Here is a 15173-nt window from a genome sequence, read left to right on the forward strand (position 1 = left end):
TCCTCATTTCTCTTTTCCCCATCTCTCTGCCCCTATGAAGGATTTACTAAAAGACTAAGATTTTTTTTGGACAGGCAATTGCTGTTGTAACAAACACAAGCTTCTCAAGGGTTAAGTACAAATGAATCAGAAACATGTGGCTTAAATTTCCCACAAAATTGAATTCATATGGACTTAGATATAAAAGGGAAAATAGTGTTTTCCAAAACATGGTTTGAATTTTTAAAAACTCCAAGTGCTGGGAAAATAGTTTAGGTATTCACTTAACCTTTAACTATGGCCAGGATCATTCATCCCTAATGCTACCAAACTTTATTCTGTTAAAGAATGTATCCTTCTCAGGGGAGACTACATACGTAGTGATTAAACACCCACTTTCACAATTGGTAAAGAGTGTCAACAGAATCAGATGAGAACGGAACACTAAATGCCCAGTGTGAAGAGCTGAGAAAAATGCTTCCCACCACTGAATGTGTACATGTGTTATTTGGGGATCTTGTGAAAATGAGATCGGATTCAGCAGGTCTCAGGTGGGGCCTGCGATTCTACTGTGCTTATAACAAGCTCCCAGGTGATGCCACTGCTGCTGGTCCACAGGCCACATCTGAGCAGCCAGAATCGATCTAGATCACCCGTCACCACTCAACACATGTAATTTATACTGTTAGATATCTCTGAGCTTTCTGAGATTCCAATTGACTTGACCAGAGAAAAAAAAATCTAAGTAAAATGACATCAATGGGAATTAAAATATTCTGCTAAACAGGTATAGATAATTGCTATGGAATTTACATAACAATATCTACTGATTAGAAGTAATGAGTAATGTATTCATTATTACACATGAACAATGAAAAAAAACACACAAATAAAAAACAACAAATATTCATCATCACCAGCTCTGCTACTGTTTTATATCCTACTGCACTGGGAATCCTTTCAGAAAACCTTCCAAATCAATCCACACTTCAGAGATATGGCCTGTTTTGAATTCAAGCACTTTTTGTTTACCACATGACTAATTAGTCAGGAATGGTTAGTCCTATTGCACATATTAATTTTTTCACCACAAGATTTTAATCTCTGTGATGGCATGGACTATGTCTTCTTCCTTCTGAATTCCCAAGAGTCCCTCAACATGCTTTCTTAGTTGACTATGAAATAAACTGCATGTCCTATAAAATCAGTACTGGCAAACCAAGGCCATACAACCAGCCATACTCATTTACACAATGTAAGAATTCATGCTGTTCTAATTGTAACAAATCCAGTTATATTTGTCACCTGGAATTAGGGGTTGATGGCAGGGGATGGATGTCGGAGCTAGGTAAGGAAGCCTCCAATGTTCTGAGCAAACATTCAATACATAACTACAAGGCTTGATAAAAAATTTGGAATTTCTTTCTTTCCCAGGGGCTGAATGGACCCACTTTTTATTCACACAACTTCACAGGAAACTTGTTAAGATGAAGAATGCTGTCATTTTCTTCTGGGTAAACTAAAGCAGAGAAGCAGCTTACCAGCATAATAGCAAAGCTATGAGAAGTGTTTATCAAACCCTCCAACTTCCACACCATTATTCTCACTCTTCTGGCAGGAAAACATATATTTGATTGCCTCTCTAAGGGCAACGTCATTCCCAGGTTCTGAAAAGCCCCTTCACACAGCTGCCCAGTCACTGCCCTCCCCTCCCCCACCCCCACTATTTCCACATTTGAACCCCTGGGAAAACAGACACAGAAGGTTTTCTTATCACAGCCAATGGAGTCCTACTAAGAAGATTCTGCTCACTCCCTCTCAGGCAAGGAAAGGAAGCCTTTCCTTCTATAACCATGCTACATAACTGGTCCTGGAGCAATGTCATATGTCCTGGTTGGGTGGGCTGACCAGAAATGTCACCAAGCATAATAATGCCCTCCACGAAAATGTATCCAGGCTTACCTATGGACAAATAGAAATAAACTTAGGTGCTATGTATTTGAGTAGGACTGCTCAAAATAGATTTTGAAAGATATGACTGCCATAAATTCACTCTTCAATATTAAAGTGACTAGCACAGCATCATGCTAGGCTAAGTCTGGGAACAGTGCAGGGTCCCCCCGCCCCCTTTATTTTTAAAGCAAAGAAATTTGCAATCTACTTGGGAATACAAGACATGCACATATAAGCAGATAAGTGACTTTACAGAGCTAAGGGTGTCAATACAAGTGGTGTTTTGCAATGGCACCAACTATAAGCAAGAAATGCTTAAACTATATCCTGAAGGTCAGGAAACTGTGTAAAGAGAGGAGAGGAATAGCATTCCAGCTAGGGACATGCTGTCAGGAAACCCTGATGCTCAGGGCAAGTGAGGCGACCTGTCTGGCTGGTGCAAAAAGGACAGGCAGAAATTTAGGTTGTGGATAAAGTAAGAAAATCACCAAATCAAAGAGCTTGGATACCATCCAGCAGGTGGATGTTTTTCAAACAATGTTTCTCAGAAAGCTAAGATGCTACAGAGATGACTCAATATTCTTAAAAATGTATATTAAGAATAAAGAAATGTAATACCTTTGACCTTAAAACTAAGTTTATTCTAATAAAATTGTTTTGATCAGTTTTATATGCTGAGGTTCTATACACAATTTTATTAAGAAAAAAGAATGATACAGATGATGGAAAGCTACCTTCTTAGTTATCACAGGAAAGAGCAGTATTGATTAATTTAAAGCATCTTATTTTCTTTTAAATACAAGTTCACTTCAAAATTAATTTAAATATCACAGTCTTGTTAAAACAATGTAAATACTTAACTTGAAACCCGGAGTTTCTAGTATCTATAATGGCAAAGTTCTTGTCAGCACCATCATTGTTAATTACATCAGTCTGGCTGCATCACATTATATGAGAACTAATTAAATCAGAGCATGCACCATTATGGATTTAACTGTGCATGGTCAAAGGAATTGCTTGCGTCCCCTGATCATGTGCCCTTATGTACAAAATCCACATTAACTTCATGGAGAGTTAAGCATCAGGCAGGGATAATAGATGACGGGCTTTGTCCTTGATGACTCTAAAGACAGATATTAATTTCAGTTTCACAGCTCATTCAGAAAATTGCCTTGATAGCCTGGAAAAGCCCTGTTTATGCTTTCTGCATGTGTGTTTATGTGTGTGTGTGTGCACGCACACATTTATACAAGTGAATATGCATAAAGTATCTGAATCAAAAGAAACCATGACCAATCATAAAAGAAATAAAAAATAAATTTAAGTATACTTCCATATGCCAGTGCATGGGCCAAGACTTGATCATAAACTTGTACATTTAAATTGCCTACAAGAATTTTTGATTCAAAAGTATACTAAGCAATTTCATCACCAAATCACATAGAACATTTGCACTTGAGAAAAAATATTCCTCAGGCAAACAATGGGATATTTTATTTAGACATTCAAGTATCAGACAATTTATAATAAATGAACACTCTGAATTTTAAGAACGTTAATAAAGCTACTACTTTCTCTTGAATTAGAAAGTAATAGAGTGAATAATATAGGAGATAATAAGAAAGGGTATTTAAAACAGTGAAGGCCTGCGGCGAGGACGGGCTAGAAGGGGTTAATGGGGAAAAGGGGGGATATATGTAATACTTTCAACAATAAAGATTTAAAAAATCAGTTTTATGGGATGATTAAAATTTTTTAAATAAAATTATTTTAACATTTTAAGTGTTAAATCTCTCCATATCAATTCATTTAAAACACCTTATATTGCTAAACAGAAAACAGGGGTTTAAGTTCTGAGACTATATTTTTCATACTTATAGCATTCTCTTCATCTCAATGTATTAAGATGATTTCCAAATAGTGATTACAGTTACTAAGTATCATTCATACACTGGTTGAAAACATTCCAGAAATAATTAGTAGGTAATTCAAATACTTAACAAATATGTTTCTCTGAAACTTTGTTTCCTATCTTTGAACTAGAAGTAATCATTGTAATCTGATAATTTTAAAATAAGCTTTGATTATTAAAAAGGAGGCTATTGACTTGCTCTTAAAATGACTAGGTTTACATGCCCATGGGCTGCAGTGGCTGCCACTTCCCTTCCTTGATTTATTACAGCCAAGAAAATAAAATGAGTTGAATCAATTTAATATTAATTCCAATTTAAAAAACAACTGTGCCATGCAATCAAATGACAGTCATGGACTTTAAGTCAAGAGGATGCAAAAATAGGGATACAGTATTAAGTATTACTAAGATGTAATGTAATTTAAAATAATTTCAGTGAGCCATGGCCTGTGCCTTTCAGTGGTTAGAGCCTCAGCTGTGCACCCAGGGGGTCACAGGCTCAATTCCAAGTCAAGGGCACATATCTGGGTTGCAGGTTTGATACCCAGTCCTGGCCGGGGTGTATGTGGGAGGCATCCAATCAATGTGTCTTTCTCACATCCATATTTCTCTCCTCCCCCCTCCCCTTTCTTCCTGCCACTCTCTCTAAAAATTAATGAAAAAAATATCCTTGGGTGAGGATTAACAAAAAAAAAATACAGACAAAAAAAATTTTCAGTGAGAATAAGTAAGTAAAATGGGGGAAGGCAGAAGAGCACTGGAGGTTAAATTCACAAAAGTATTTGTTAGCAGAAAATCCACTTGTTTATTGAGAGACAGTTTCAATTAGCTGATTGTGGAAGTGGATAATTTGTTTATTGTTTCTACTTTGAGGAAAGGTTTTCTTACGTATTTCCAACCAAAATAATGGGCCCAGTGGTGTTGTATTTTGTCTCTGGTGCACCTTCTGCCACCTGTACCAGTCCCTGCAATTCCCTCCTGCCCCCATTCAAGCTTGCCAATCACTCTCCAGCACTATCAGAAGCCATGAAGAAAGCCTGGACTTCTGGGGTAAGGGACGTGGGTGTTCCAAAGGCTGGCGCAATCAGATTCGAAAATGACTACAATAAACACACACACACACATACACACACACACACACACACACACACACTTGCAAATGGTAAGCCCTGCTACAGGGATGAATAAAGTCAACCAATCAAAAAACTCTAAATGACAAAGCAACACAATTCAAAGGGCTTTCCTGGGTTAAAAGACTGTCAAGGGGAAGTGATTTGCAATTGTGTACAAGTTGTTTTTCTGTAAAAATCCTTCCTTAGGAGGAGTGGGGTTGAAGGAACCAGTTTACTATTTGTTTTTATTATAAATATCTTGATCTTAAAATCGAAGGCTGGCATATATAGACATGCTGAAGGCAAGAATGTAGCAAAAGGTCTTGTAGTTTTTAAAAACTATACCAGATATTTAAAATCGCACGCTAGCACAGCAGATGATGTTGGAGGCAGCAGCAGGAAATACCACAAGCCCCAACCGCACAGCTTGGCCCTGTGCCCTTCCTCTCACCCACTCCCTGCCCTTCATAGCTCCTGTGCTCTTTATTATCCCTTTTGTGGAACAATCCTTGGTCTAAACCTCTTTTGGAGCTGTGATTTTCATTAATGATCTGACGGAATAAGATAAAAGGTAAGACAAACACTCCCCCCAACCCCACATCAATTTGACAAGTATTCATCAAGCAGATTTCAAAATGTTTAAGAAAGAAAACCTCTATCTTAGACAAAATAAATTTTTTAAAGAGTCATCCTCCATTCTCTCTGATTTGGTCTGCTCACTGGGTTGCCAGCTTTCAAAGCTGACCCTTCCTTGGTATCCACTTATTGTCCCCAAACTTCAACCCACTGGGCAATTAGAACACAAGAAATGCTTTCCAACTGCCTCCTTTTAGTCTAATGCATGATCAAGGAGTCCCCTTGAAAGGACAGGAAGCCGGCACAAGTCTCTGGAACATCACAGATGCTTTAAAGATCCTGTGACATCCGCCCTCACAGTTAACACAGCAACACCAGAAAAGAGTGCTAGCTTCCTTGGCGCTCACCCCTTAATCTGTGCCTGCCGTGTGTTTCTTTTCTGAAGGGAATTTCTAGCCCTCAGCCATTCAGCCCTTATGAAGTTAATTTAAACAAATTATTATCATTGTCCTGAGATATCTTATAATAATGAGACATAACCTTAAATATACTATCCATGTCTACAGAGTATTTTGTACTGTCTTTGCTATAAAAAATAACATATAAGTGAAATTTTTATGTTTGATAAAAGGGATCTAATTAGAACACATTTTTGGCTGCAAATCTGTAAACTGTGCATTGATAGAGATGGGGGATAAAAGATGCATTGTGAATAAGCTGAGCCTTCTCTAATGTAATGAACAGTGACACTAGTAAACTCTCTTCTAACATAATTACCTACAGCAAAGTTGGTTTCTTTTATTTATATTCCCAGTTCAGCAAATGAAAATCCTAAGATTTCAGCACTGAAAGGGGAGATTAATTTAAGTCAAGACATTCTGAGAACAAGTCGCCTAGGTCAACAGCTCACACAGCCCTCAAAGATGCTGTTACCAACATTTTTTTTCCTTAAGATAAGACAATGAATTTTAATATCCATGTAAAAGAAAAAAAAGCACGCTTCACAAACACTGACCTTTATTGTGAGAATTTCTCCTAAGGAAAAAAAGGGATAAGTAGACCCTATGGATCTTCCTGACTAAATGGCCTCTCTTGTATTACCTGCAATCACAACAGACCAGCTCTGCACTCATCCTGAAACACTGGGCCTTGAGGCACGGGGGTTGGGGTCCACAAAGAAATGAACATTTGCCAACTTCAAAAAAAGAATGGTTTGTGGTAAAATGAGGGGGAAAATTTTTTGGTGATAATGGATATATAATAATTTTAACTTCCCATAATTTACATAGTGATCAGCTAATACAATGCTTTTATAATTTAAAGAAGAGCCCAGTGTATTATCCTATCTAATAAAAGAGAAACATGGTAATTGGGGTACGACCGCTACCCATCCCATTGGCTAATCAGGGCAATATGCAAATTAACTGTCAGCCGAGATGGTGGCCGGCAGCCAGGCAGCTTGAAACTAACATGAGGCTTGCTTGCTTCAGTGACGGAGGACTCCAACGTTCCCCGCCTGCAGCTGCAGGCCTCTGAGCTGCAAGCAACTATGTAACAAACATAGAAGCTAAACAAAACCCGAGAAACCTGCCGGGCTTCAGCCAGCAGGATCGCAACATTGTAAGCAAAGGCCAGAAACCTACTTTCAGCAGCGGAGGCCTAAGAGCTGGAGCCAAGCCTCAAAGCTAAAGCTGGCCCAGAATAAAAAAGAAAAAAAAAGAAAAAAAGGAGCGGTTTGGAGCTTCAGTCACCCCCAGCCTGAAAACAGCCCTCAGCTCCTCACCCAGACTGGCCAGGCACCCCAGTGGGGACCCCCACCCTGATCCAGGACACCCTTCAGGGCAAACCAGCTGGCACACACCCATGCACCAGGCCTCTACCCTATATAGTAAAAGGGTAATATGCCTCCAAGCACTGGGATCAGCGGAGCCGCGAGGCCTCCCGGCACCGGGATCAGAGTGACAGGGGGCAGTGCCCAAACCCCCTGATTGCCCTGTGGCTCTGTGTGTGACAGGGTGCAGCGCCCCAACCCTCTGATCGGCCCTGCTCTGTGTGTGACAGGGTGCGGCGCCCCAACCCCCCCGCCCCCCATGGGCCCTGCTCTGTGTGTGACAGGGTAGAGCCATAACCTACCCATCGGCCCTGCCCTGAGTGTGACAGTGGCGGCACCCCAACCCCCTGATCGGCCCTGCTCTGTGGGTGATAGAGGGCGGCGCCCCAACCCCCTGATGGTCCCTGCTCAGTGCATGACAGGGGGCTGCGCCCCAACCCCCTGATTGGCCCTGCTCTGTGCATGACAGGGGGTGGCGCCGCAACCTCCCCATCGACCCTGCCTTGAGTGTGACAGGGGATGGTGCCCCAACCCCCCAATCGGCCCTACCCTGAGTGTGACTGAGGGTGGAATCACAACCTCCCGATCGCCCTGCTCTGTGTATGACAGGGGGCGGCGCCCCAACTCCCCAATCGGCCCTGCTCTGAGCCCGACCAGGGGCTGCACCTAGGGATTGGGCCTGCCCTCTGCCACCTGGGAGCAGGCCTAAGCCAGCAGGTCGTTATCTCCCGAGGGGTCCCAGACTGCAAGAGGGCACAGGCCAGGTTTAGGGGCCCCCATCACCCCCAAGTGCACAAATTTTTGTGCACCGGGCCTCTAGTCCTATATAATAAAACCCTAATATGCAAATTGACCGAATGGTGGAATTACCGACAGAACAACTGCTTGCTATGATGCACACTGACCACCAGGGGGCAGATGCTCAACGCAGGAGCTGCCCCCAGCCCACAGGCCCCGACCAGCGGCGGTGGCAGGGGGCGATGCCAGGCTGCCAGCCAAGGGGGGGTCCTGTGGGGTGCCACCACCCTCTCCATTCTCCCGCAGTGGGAGGCCACCGGTGGTGGTGGGGGGGGGGTAGGGCTGGCAAGAGGGCATGCCAGGCTAGCCAAGGTTGGTGCCAGCGGGGGCCCCGGTCGCCCCACAGATCAGCCCTGATTATCGGCCAAGCCTAGGGATCCTACCTATGTAGGAATTTCATGCACCGAGACTCTAGTTATAAATGTTTTACTAATAATGGAATTGAAGTTCAAAAAAGATAATGATTCGGTGAGGATGTGATAGGAAACAAGCAGCAGAGTCCAGACTCCATGCCTGTGCCTGAGGCTGGTCAGTGGCTGATGGCTTCTGCATACCACTCAGACAGTCAGACAAACACACACCGCTGCCCCCGAGCCTCATCTCTCAGGGGAACTGGTAGAGAGGTAAATGGAGGGAAAACACCAAGATGGGGCAGGAGTGTGGTGGGAGATGTCAATATTTTTCCATGCACTTCTAACACAGAAATAACACAAAGGAAATTCATGTGCAGTAAGCACACTGCACACACACGCACACACACACACAAACACACACACACACAGATAAAGATTGTATTTTACAATTTACTGCAGGTCACAGAGGTCTTAAGTAGAGGTATCTATAAATAGTATGAAGATCTGGAGGATAGCCCTCTGGTGGAACATTTCAGCTCTGTGACTGCTGCCGCTTCGCAAAAATATGGGTGAACACATTACCATTCTTCAACTGGGAAAGCCTTTGAATGCAGAAGGCATGGAGCAGAGAGAATGATTTCTATGACTGGAGTAACAAAAAACCTGAGTGTCTTAGTGGTGAAAAAGCAAAACTTCATATAAATCAATTCAAAATGCAAACATACCACTTAAATATTTATCACAGTAATTATAAAAAAAAAGTCCAGAAAAACTCTAACAATCCAAGATAAATAAATGTCCCACATTAGAAAGAAACTCAGAACTCATTTGTTCATAATGAAACTTGACTTTCTTCACATAATGCATACCAAATGCCATATGCTTGGCTATACCTGTTCTAAATAAAATTATCTTCTAGTTGATATCTAGTTCTAATCCAACAAACCTGCACAAAACACATATTTAGGCTTCTGAAAAGGGAAGGGTAAATCTAAGGTAAAAGCAATGATAAAGCAATATTCATCAAACAGAACCACATTACATTTTTAATAGGGCCTGTTTCTCAATTGTTTCCTTGAGGAATATGTAAAATGGGGGTGGGGGACCATTCTTCTGCCAAGGGCCATTTGGATATTTATACCATCATTTGCAGGTCATACAAAATTATTAACTTAAAAGTTAGCCTGCTAGCCCTAACTGGTTTGGCTCAGGGGATAGAGCATCGGCCTGCGGACTGAAGGGTCCCAGGTTCGATTCCGGTCAAGGGCATGTACATTGGTTGTGGGCACATCCCCAGTAGGGCTTGTGCAGGAGGCAGCTGATCGATGTTTCTCTCATCGGTGTTTCTAACCTCTCTATCCCTCTCCCTTCCTCTCTGTAAAAAATAAATAAAAATATATTTTAAAAAAAGTTAGCCTGCTATATTTGGTCAAACATGTAATTAACTCACCCCTAATGCCTTGGCAGGGCCAGATCAAATGATTTTTCTGGTCTTATACAGCCTGTGGGTCAGACGTTCCCCACCCCTGATGTAAAGGAGAAGAAGAGGCACATGTGCAGGGTAGGTATATACAGGCCAGATGGATTAATAATCAGGATGCCAATAATTCAGGGAGATAGAGAAGTAAGAGAGGCTAGTTCTCAGTATCTGCAGGGAGTTGAGTCTCTCTTGAGTGGTTTGAGATATAATTTTGTTGAGGCAATGTGATTAGATGGGCTCTCTAAGGAAGAGGGGGTTGAGTTCAAAATGACAAGTTGTACTTCAATATTATATGGTGATCTGGAGAAACAGGATTGTAGACAGAAGAAATAGTAAGTGCAAAGGCCCTGAGGCAACAACAATGTATTTGTCGACCAGAAGAAAAGCCTCTGTGGTGCAAAGGGGATTATGATTAGCTCAGTGCATGGTAAATCACTCTGCATGTTCAAGGATATTAGCTTCCTTTCTATCCTCTGAGCAATTTAGAATATGGAGGAGGGGCTAGGCTAAGAAATCCAAGGTTACTACCTAGGCTCCAATACATTTTTGGTTACCAGGGAAGCAACTAACATAGGCACTTACTAGCTGTGCAACTTGGAGCCAGGGGTTTTACCTCTGAGCCTCAGTGTAAAATGGGGATAATTACTACCATCTTGATAGGATTATTGTGCTGGAATATAATAGGTGTGCAACATTACTGCTGGCACAATATAAATAGTCCTGGCTTTTATCAGTCTCTTTAAGAAAAACTTTCTCATTAACTTCAAGTTAAAGTGCTAAGACCAATGACAACAGCCAACTAATTATAAACACTGATTGGTCAGCTCTGAAGTCTTAACTCAGTGGGGTCTGTATACTGCTGCTCAAAGGTATGAATCTGTGTGGTGGCAATTTTGGAAGTTAAAAACCATTCATATGCTTAACTCAGAGATACAATTAAATTAAGCTTCAGTCTTGAAATTTCTCTACCAAGTCATGTAAAATGGGGCAGAAGAAATGGGCTACAAAATCATAAAGGATGCTTTCAAAGGGTAAATGCAACCAAGAGTCCCAGCACCATAATTTGCACCTGTTTTTCAGTCTGTATCTAGTAGATAAGTATGGCTTTTCTATTATTTACACATTGTCTTTTCTTTATTTCCTCAGAAATCAGTTAACACTAGACATCTAATGCTCTTAACAGCAACAGGTCACAAGTCCTTTTTGGAACCTGCTGACATCTGGTTACATGGGATTGCTCTGAATCTTCCTCATTCAGGAAGTTCCTACAGGAAACATTGTGTGTGACCTCTATGCAAATAACTTGGTACCTTCAGACATCACTACTGACATTGCATTTGAAAGCCCCAAATAAAGGTTTATGTCCATATTTTAAAATGAAGATTCTTCCAAAGGCAGAGTAAGGATAGATGATGACAATATTTATCCTCAGAAATTGCCCCAACTTATTACATTTAAGTCAAGTAAATATGTCAGATAAGAATTTGGAGAATTTATTTTGGCTAATACTGCTCTCTTGCTGGGTGCACAAGGCCAATGAAAAGCCAGGTGTTTTCAATCTATAAAGGTTAACACTACCCACAGGAAAACCAGCTGGCAACAGTCTAAAAGAAAGTGTGTGTCTTGCTGGGAGCAGTGCAGCCTGGTGTGTTTGATCTCTCACACACACACCACACAGAGCACTCCCTTCCTGAGGCCATGCCTGGGTGGCTGTCCTGACAGCCAGCTCCAGCTAAGACTTTGAGAGCAATTGCAAAATCTCATTCTTTTTCCTAGTGTTCCAAATTATTTGAAAGAAATAATACACATTGTTTTCCCAAGTAGATCTCTCCCTAGTTAACCTGAAAGTAAGATCTTATCTGACTTGCACCACAGTAGGTGAACATAGAGTACATCCCAAGAATTCACATACCACTAATTCTTATAACGTGGGAAGAGCTAAGTTGAAGTTGGCTTTTGAACTGATCTGTAAAAGGTTGTTGTGCAAATTACTTGAATTTTAAAAAAATCTAACACAATGGGAATCTATTATAGGAAACGACTGCTATCAGTTCTCAACACATCAGAATGACCACCCATGCCACATGACACTGGCCAAATCATGCACAAATCTTACCTATTCAGCACAAGCAAATTCCCTAAGTACCACAGTAAGTAGCACTTTGTTGGTCTAGCACAGGGGTGGGCAAACTTTTTGACTCGAGGGCAACAATGGGTTCTTAAACTGGACCGGAGGGCCGGAACAAAAGCATGGATGGAGTGTTTGTGTGAACTAATATAAATTCAAAGTAAACATCTACACTAATAAAAGAGAAAAATAGTAATTGGCGTATGACGCTACCCTTTTCATTGGCTAATCAGGGCTATATGCAAATTAACTGCCAACTAAGATTGGCAGTTAACTGCCAACAAGATGGCGGTTAATTTGCATATGTAGGCACAATGCAGGGAGGCGAAAGGGAAAGCAGGAAGAAGCCCCCTGCCACTGACAGTGATCGGAAACCCAGGGGGGAGCTAAGAACTGCCCAGCCATGATCGGAGAATCAGGTGCCTTTTCCACCCTGGCCAGTGATAGCAGGAAGTAGGGGTGGAGCCAGCGATGGGAGCTGGGCACGGTCGAAGCTGGCAGTCCCAGGAACTAGGGGCCCCTTGCCTGGGCCTAAAGCAGAGCCCACGATCGCGGGGCCGCTGCAGCTGCGGGTCCCCGCTGCCCGGGCCGAACGCCTAGGCCAGAGGCATCAGGCCTGGGCTGGGGGCAGAACCAGTGATGGGGGGAAATGAGGGTCCCCTGCCCAGGCCTGACACCTCTGCCGGAGGCCTCAGGCCTGGTCAAGGGCCCGATCCGGTGATTGGTGATCGGAGGGTGATGAGGGTCAACTCCTCTGGCCGAGGCATCAGACCTGGGTGGGGGGCGGAGCCAGGGATTGGGGGGATATGATGGTCCCCTTGCCCAGGCCTGAAGCCTGGGTCAGAGGCATCAGGCTTGGGCGGGGGGTGGAGCAAATGATCAGAGGGAGATGGGGGTCCCCTGCCCAGGCATGATTCCTGGGCCAGAGGCCTCAGGCCTGAGCGGGGGCCTGAGCCAGTGATCGGGGGGTGATGGGGGTCCCCTGTCCAAGCCTGACACCTCTGGCGGAGGCGTCAGGCCTGGGCAAGGGGCCGATCAGGCGATCGGAGGGTGATGGGGGTCTATGCCTCTGGCCAAGGCATCAGGCCTGGGCAAGGGGCAGAGCCAGCAATCGGAGGGGTCTGGGGGCCCCCTACCCAGACCTGATGCCTGGGCCAGAGGCATCAGGCCTGGGCTGGGGGCAGAACCAGTGATGGGGGGAAATGAGGGTCCCCTGCCCAGGCCTGACGCCTCTGTCAGAGGCGTCAGGCCTGGGCAAGGGGCCGATCCTGCGATTGGAGGGTGATGGGGGTCAACGCCCGAGGGCTCCCAGTATGTGAGAGGGGGCAGGCTGGGCTGAGGGACACTCCCACCCCCCCCCCCCCCACACACCCAGTGTATGAATTTCGTGCACCGGGCCCCTAGTCATTACATAAAAGGGTACGGTCTTTTTTTTTTTTTTTTTTTAGTTTTATTCATTTCAAACAGGCCGGATCCGGCCCGTGGGCTGTAGTTTGCCCACGGCTGGTCTAGCAACAAACTATCTATAATAATAAAAGTGTAATATGCTAATTAGACCAAATGTCCTCCCAGACAACCTTCCGGACGAAGCCGGGGCTACAAGGAAAGCCCAGGTCCCGGGTGCCAGAGGGAAGCCAGAGCCGGCAGTGGGGGGAAGGAAGGCCTACTCTTGCGTGAATTTTATGCATTGGGCCTCTAGTACTTCATAAAAAACACACACACTTTCTTTAAAAAAAAAAGTTAATATTTGAACATTTCACAAATTCCAACAGGCCTTCTAACAGGTGGTGAGATTTAAGTACAGAGAGAAGTGGGTTATTTTATGCCATATCATTACAATTTTCTATGCAGTATGTCTTTCTCATAAGAAATTAAAGTACATAATGTTCACTGGTAAATTACATCCAAAGTGCAAAAACATTCCAATGATCCTAACACCTATATCAGATACAAACTGGGGAAACGGAAATGCTTCCGTAACATGAAGAGAATAAAGAAAATAGCTCTGAGCCCTACACCAGGAGCAGAGAAATGCTTTTCTCACATATAAGTTCTTGGGGTACCTCAATGTCTAAAGGGGAGCAAACTCAAAAACCTGTGCTTGTCAAATAAAGTAGCGATTGAGTAAATAAGTCAATCAATCAATGAATCTTTGAATTCACCGTTAAAACAGCTATAAAAATGCTGATTTCCAGTATGGTCCGGCTGCTGCTCATCCTCATATACTGGGCCCAGATCTTTACACTGGGGTTTGAAACCCCGTACAAGCAGAGCTTTGGAAATGAAGAGAGAAAGACCAGAGACAAAAGAGTCACAAAGCACACTTCATGACAAATGCCTGGTATCAAAGGAGAGAAACTAAATAATTAGATGTTAGAACTTCATCCATGGTCATAGTATCCAGATTTATTACCCACATAGGCTGATCAACATTCAACCTTTGTTGTTTTTTTCCTCATAAAAATTCCACTCAACCTCCTGGCTTCTGGAGCCTGCGGTGCTTTCTAAGTGCATATCCACTCTGGCTAGGATCACTGGCCTGCCTTCCTGAGAGTTACCTATGACACTCCTGCCTCACAGGGGGTTTAGAGAATTAATTAACGTTTGCAAAGTTCTTGTAGAGTCACAAGCCAAGGGGTATTATATAAATGCAAATTATCAGCCTTATTCTGTTTTCCAATGGGGCAAACTGCCCAGAGCATTTACTCCTGCCTTATAAAAACACCAGTCTCTTTAAACCAGATCTTCCTCTGTTAACAGAATTGTCGATTTACAACCCCAGATCACCATTGTCTGCACATCAGCCGGTGTTCCAGGCATCTGGGGTTTTGTTTTGTTTTGTTTCCCTCAAGGAGCTATTTTTGAACTCCTGGTTCTATGCTCAAAGCCTGCAAAAGAGATCAGAACCTATCATTAAAAACAAATACCACCTCCAGAAAAGGCTTCACATCTCACTTTCTCATCTTTGGGAGGAGATAAGACAGAGGTCTTTGACTTTTTAGAAAGTGCACTGTGTCCTAATGGGACTGGGACTCGGGAGGCCCTGGCCAA

The 15173-nt window shown here is 43.2% G+C and overlaps 1 protein-coding gene and 1 long non-coding RNA gene across 23 annotated transcripts in view; one reads left to right on the forward strand and one right to left on the reverse strand.

The window, feature by feature from the left end:
- The window catches only part of LOC132211217 (uncharacterized), a 1824365-nt gene that overhangs the window by 1670929 nt on the left and 138263 nt on the right, over window positions 1-15173 (forward strand). The gene's annotated exons all lie outside the window — the stretch shown is intronic.
- The window catches only part of PARD3 (par-3 family cell polarity regulator), a 780879-nt gene that overhangs the window by 72040 nt on the left and 693666 nt on the right, over window positions 1-15173 (reverse strand). The gene's annotated exons all lie outside the window — the stretch shown is intronic.

This window comes from Myotis daubentonii, chromosome 1 (assembly GCF_963259705.1).
Source record: "Myotis daubentonii chromosome 1, mMyoDau2.1, whole genome shotgun sequence".
Lineage (NCBI taxonomy): Eukaryota > Metazoa > Chordata > Mammalia > Chiroptera > Vespertilionidae > Myotis > Myotis daubentonii.